Source organism: Triticum aestivum, chromosome 3A, assembly GCF_018294505.1.
Source record: "Triticum aestivum cultivar Chinese Spring chromosome 3A, IWGSC CS RefSeq v2.1, whole genome shotgun sequence".
NCBI classification, from domain to species: domain Eukaryota; kingdom Viridiplantae; phylum Streptophyta; class Magnoliopsida; order Poales; family Poaceae; genus Triticum; species Triticum aestivum.
Genome location: NC_057800.1, coordinates 555,688,505 through 555,694,504, shown reverse-complemented (window position 1 = coordinate 555,694,504; position 6,000 = coordinate 555,688,505).

Here is a 6,000-nt window from a genome sequence, read left to right as displayed (position 1 = left end):
TCTTGCGCCAATGTGGTGACCACATATGCCTCCATGTATCTCTGCCAACAGCTGTTGTCCATCTTCCCGGCGAATGCACTTCAATTTCACACCGTTGAGTCTTATTCTGTACAGTGTGTTGTCGACAAACTTGTACATACTTGACTGCCGGGCTACTCTTTCAGCTTCTTCTTGCTCTTCGGGAAGCTCTCCTGTCTGAAGGAAATGGACAATCTGTTGCGCCCATGCTAGAGCTTGTGGCTCGACAACAAGGACTAAAGGCGTATCTGTTGCTGCGGGAACATCCGCTTCTACGGCAAGAACCTGCGGTTCGGCCGGAGCGTGATATTCCCCGGCAAGCTTGCCGGAGCAAAACTTGTCGGGAGCGTTTGCTTCAACGGAACAAACCAAGAGGTTCGCCGGAGCAGACTGCTCCTCAGCACTCTTGGCGTCGATCTTGGGGACCTTCTTGGCGGCGGCTTCGAGAAGCTCTGCCGGAAAGTAGTCACCAGAAACCAACTTCCTCTTCTTATTCTGTCCAGTTGATGGTGTCACGGATGGTTGAGTCAGCTTGAGCACAAAGATCCCTGGTTCCACAGGTAGCTTTAGTGCTGCGCACTTTGACAGGTCGTCAGCAATGTCATTCTGAGCTCGTGGAACATGTTCCATTTGCAGGCCGTCAAAGTGTTCTTCTAGCTTTCTCACTTCATCAACATAAGCTTCCATCAATGGACTCTGGTAGTTCTTGTTCACTTGGCGGACGACAAGCTGCGAGTCACCCCTTACAATGAGTTTCTTGATCCCAAGGTCGGCTGCGATTCTGAGGCCGGCAAGCAAACCCTCATATTCTGCAGTATTGTTCGTTGCTTGCTCCTTGGGAAAGTGCATCTGGACTACGTACTTGAGGTGCTCTCCGGTGGGTGCGATAAGCAGCACGCCAGCACCGGCGCCTTGCAGCGAGAAGGCACCATCAAAGTACATCAGCCACTCTTTGCTTGTCTCCTTGACGGGGATGCTCGTCTCTGGAATTTCTTCATCTCGAGTTGGCGTCCACTCTGCTATGAACTCTGCCAATGCCCTGCTTTGGATCATTGCAGTGCTCTCAAACTTGAGGCCAAAGCTTGATAGTTCCAATGCCCACTCGACAATCCTGCCTGTTGCTTCTGGATTCTGCAGTATCCTCTTCAGCGGAAAGCGAGTGACAACTGTGACCTCGTGTGCCTGGAAGTAATGGCGTAGCTTTCTCGAGGCCATGAGAAGGCCGAAAAGCAATTTTTGCACACCAGAGTACCTCGAACTAGCCCCCTGGAGAAGGGAGCTGACAAAGTAAACTGGGCGCTGCACCATCTTCTTCTGCACCTCCTTGTACGTCTGCGCAGATTCAACTTTGTCGGGACCAAAGCTCATCGGAGAAGCCCCCTGCTTGTCGCTGGATTCACTTGTCGCGGTCGCTGGCTCATCATCCGCCTCCCTCTCCGCTACTAACGCAGCACTAACCACTTGATTGGTTGCCGCTAGGTACAGCAACAACTTCTCTTGTGGCTTAGGTGCGACAAGTATTGGAGTGGAGGACAGGTACCTCTTCAAGTCCTGCAGCGCGGCCTCCGCTTCCGGAGTCCATTTCATTGGACCTGCCTTTTTCAATATTTTGAAAAACGGCAGGGCACGCTCAGCAGACTTAGAGATGAACCTGCTGAGAGCAGCCACGCAACCGGCAAGCCTTCGCACATCCTTGACGCGCTTCGGTGCTTCAATCTGCTCGATGGCCTTGATCTTGTTGGGGTTGGCTTCAATTCCCCGCTGAGACACAAAGAACCCGAGAAGCTTGCCGGAAGGGACTCCAAACACGCACTTCTCGGGGTTGAGCTTGAGGTTGATCTTGCGCAGATTTGCAAAAGTTTCTTCTAAATCTTGGATCAGGGTAGCCTTGTCCTTTCTCTTGACCACTATATCATCCATGTAGGCTTCCACATTTCTGTGTATCTGTGTCTCAAAAGCGACATGGACTACCCTTGCAAATGTTGAACCAGCATTCTTCAACCCAAAGGGCATCCGTATAAAACAGTATGTGCCGCAAGGGGTGATAAATGCGGTTTTTTCCTCATCTTCTTCTGCCATGAAGATTTGATGGTATCCTGAGTATGCATCAAGAAATGAAAGCAAATCACATCCAGCTGTGGAGTCAACAATCTAGTCAATGTGCGGCAAGGGAAATGGATCTTTGGGACAAGCTTTATTGACATCAGTGAAGTCTATACAAAGCCTCCATTTCCCGTTCGCCTTGCGCACGACTACAGGATTGGACAACCATGTGGGATGGAGCACTCCTCTGACAAGGCCTGCTGCTTCCAATTTCCTGATCTCTTCTGCAATGAACTCTTGGCGCTCCACCGCTTGCTTCCTGACTCTCTGCTTGATGGGCCGCGCATGAGGACAGACGGCAAGGTGGTGCTCGATTACTTTCCTAGGAACACCGGGGATATCAGACGGTTGCCATGCAAACACGTCGACATTCGCCCGCAGGAAAGCAACGAGCACGCTTTCCTATTTGGGGTCAAGCGTGGCACTGATGGTGAAGGTACCACCAGTGCCGTCCTTCTTGGCGGGCACCTTCTTGGTCTCGGGTGGAGCTGCCATCGTCTTCTTGCACTTGCCGGTGGAGCTTGATGGTGCGTCCTCGACAGTAGCGCAGCACTCCGAAGAGGTGCGCTTGCCGGAGTGGGCACCAGAGCTCTTGCCGGACTTTGTCTTCTTTTTCCCCCCGGGAGCTTCAGCGGCAAGTATGTTGTGATCAGCTGCGGCTGCTGCTTCCCGGTAGATTTTGTCGGCGCGGATAAGGGCATCCTTCTTGTCGCCGGGGACAGAGATGACACTTATCGGACCTAGCATCTTGAGCATGTTGTATGCATAGTGAGAGGCTGCCATAAACTTGGCGAGCGCTGGACGGCCAAGGATCCCATTGTAGGGTAATGGAAAATCGGCAACGTCAAATGTGACCCTCTCAGTTCTGAAGTTCATCTCGCTGCCAAATGTGACCGGCAGCGTGATCTTTCCCTTCGGCTTGCTTCTTCCCGGGCTGATTCCTTGGAATGTGCCGGTCTCCTCGAGCTCGCTGTCAGGGATCTGGAGTTTCTGAAGGACCGCGGAGGAGATCAGATTCAAGCCGGCCCCGCCATCAACTAGCATCTTCGTGACCTTGAGGATGCGGATAGTTGGTGAAACCAACATCGGCAAGCACCCGACCGCAGTTAATCGATCAGGGTGATCCTCAATGTTGAAGATGATAGGCGTGCTGGACCATTTCAGAGGCTTGCGTGACTCTATGGATGGCTCTGCTGCATTCACTTCCCGCATCCACTGCTTGAGTTGGCGGTGCGAAGTATACAGTGAAGCACCACCGTCAACGCACATGACCTCTGTGGCTTTCTGAAATTCCTGCTCATCGGCCTCGTCATCATCCATGTCTTCGTCATCGTCGTCATCTTCATCCTTGTCGCGGCCGCGGGGAGGTCTGTCTCCTTGCCGCTGCTTGATCTTGCCGCGGCGTCCTCCCCGGCCGGGACGTTTCTTGCCGGATCCACCAGCTCCTTCCTGGGCCTTCTCCTTGTCGCGTCGCTCGTATTCAGCTTTCTGCAGCTCAGCGAGCTGTTCGACTTTCTTGCAATTCTGGAGATCATGACCCTTGGTGCGGTGAATCTTACAATACTGCTTGCCGGAGCCGTCCTGCTTGTCGGCGGCCGCCACAGGCTGGGCCCCCTTGCTGGAGCCACCACCCTTAGCTTCCTTGGCGCCACCTCCGTTGCAGGACTGCTCGACAGCTAGCACTTCCTTGCCCTTCCTCCTTCTGTTGTTCCGCCGCCGGCCTTTCTTTGCTGGGGCGGCATCCTCACTGTCAGATCCTCCTGCTCCCGTATCCTCTCCGGGGAGCCTCCTCCCCTCTTCAGCGCGTGCACACTTGTCGGCCAGGGCATAAAGCTCGCTGACGTCTCTGATCTTACACATCGCCATCTCCTCCCTCATCCTTCGGTTTCGCACGTTCTGATGGAACGCGCTGATGATCGCGGCGGGGTGGATGTCTGGGATGTTGTGCTGTACACGGCTGAATCTCTGAATGTACTTGCACAGTGGCTCTCCTTCCTTCTGGACGAGCAGATGAAGATCGCTTTCTTGGCCATGTGGCTTGTGGCCGCCTATAAAGGCGCCGACAAACTGATGGCACAGATCAGCCCAGGAGGATATGGAGTTGTCCGGAAAGTGCATGAGCCAGGATCTGACATTGGGCTTGAGTACCAGCGGGAAGTAGTTGGCAAGGATCTTGTCGTCCCGTCCCCCGGCAGCCTGCACCGCGATGGTGTAGATGCTGAGAAACTCCGACGGATGCGTCTTGTCGTCGTACTTCTCTGGTACGTCTGGTTTGAAATTCTTTGTGCTGGGCCACTGGACTTGCCGCAGCTCACGAGTGAACGCAGGACAACCTATCGCGTACGGCAGATCGCTTGGTTCCCCTGGCGCATGCATGTCAACAGAGGGCCCAGCGCGCTTGTCGGATTGACGTCATGCTTCTCTTCGGTGCTCGACGCGGGTTCGAGCGTCTTCTTGTTGTCGTTCATGAAGAACTTGGCGCTGGTCGCGACGAGCTCGTGGGTCCGACGACGCGGTGGAGCCGCTGTCGGGGTGGACCCGGCGAGTCGGCGACTTTGGCCTTCATAGTGGAGAGTGCATGGAAGTCGCACCTCCCCCGGTCTTGTTGCCATCGGCTCGTGTCCGGCCGTCCTGCCTTGGCAGCGAGGTGCTTGGTTGCCGCGTAGTGTCACCGTTGGCGAAGCCGATGAGGCTCTGGATAGTGGCCCTCCATTCGTCGGTCTTGTCCGCCGTCGGAGGGTAATCCAGGAGTAGCTGGGCCCGCGCCAAAGCTTCCGCCGGCGTGGTGGGCGACAGAGGTGAACGGTGCGAGGAGCGGGACATGCTCGGACTCCTAACCAAGTTAGAAGGAGCAGTGTCCCGTCCAGGCGACCGCACCTCACTGGGGCCAGCATGCTGGCGTGCATGCTGGTCTTGAACGCCACGCGAACCACCAGCTTGATCTTGGGCCAGCGGACGTATGGTGCTGCGAACGCTATGACGCTGCTGGTCCCGCGCCTCCTGAGATGGGCGCGGTGGGCGTATGGACGCCGAGGTCTGCGCGGCCTTGTCCTTGGACTTGGCAGCGCTGTGGGCACCCTCGTCGATGTCCATTCTTCCGCCGGCGTCCACTCCACCGTCCGCCTGCTCCGGAGGTGGTGGAAGCGACGCAGACGGGGCTGTTGCCCCCGAAGCCTTCTTCTTCGGTGGCATGTCGGTGAAGACGATGAAGATTTAGCTCGCGTGCACGCCGGATCGGGTTCGCATGATCTCGATGCCCCCTACCTGGCGCGCCAGAGATGTCGGGGAGGCTGATTCCACCAACACCTATGGGGACAGGGCCCCTTTCGGTTCGGTGAGGGCGGAGGCCGCACAAAGAGCGGATCGAGGTGGTACACGCGAGCGGTTTCTACCCAGCTTCGGGCCGCACGGATGCGTAAAACCCTACTGCTGCTTGTTTGTGTGTATTGAATTCTTGCTGAGGAGCGACGGACGCTGCCTGACTGAGCGTGAGAGTGTTTCTGGTGTTCTGAATGAGCCGAACTGGCCGAACCTCTGAACCCTTTCTACGTTGCGCCTGGGCCTCCTTTTATACTTTCAAGGGGTCACCGACAGGGGGCAACGTAGACAAGAAGGGTAAAAATGGAAAAGGATGCGGTAGGTGCAGCTACCGCTACTGTCGATACAGTGCACCCTACCTAACTCTGACGGCAGGGGACAAGGGCATTAAATGCCTGTCTGAGTTGCCTAAACAGTGCAAAAAGTGACCGTTAGGAGCGCCACCATTTGCCACGATGGCCTTCTCTTCATCTCTGCTTGCCACCTTGCACCCCTAGCTGCATAGCCTCCTGCCACGTGTGCTTGGGAGAGTCCTAGAGCGACACGCTAGCAGGTGTGCTG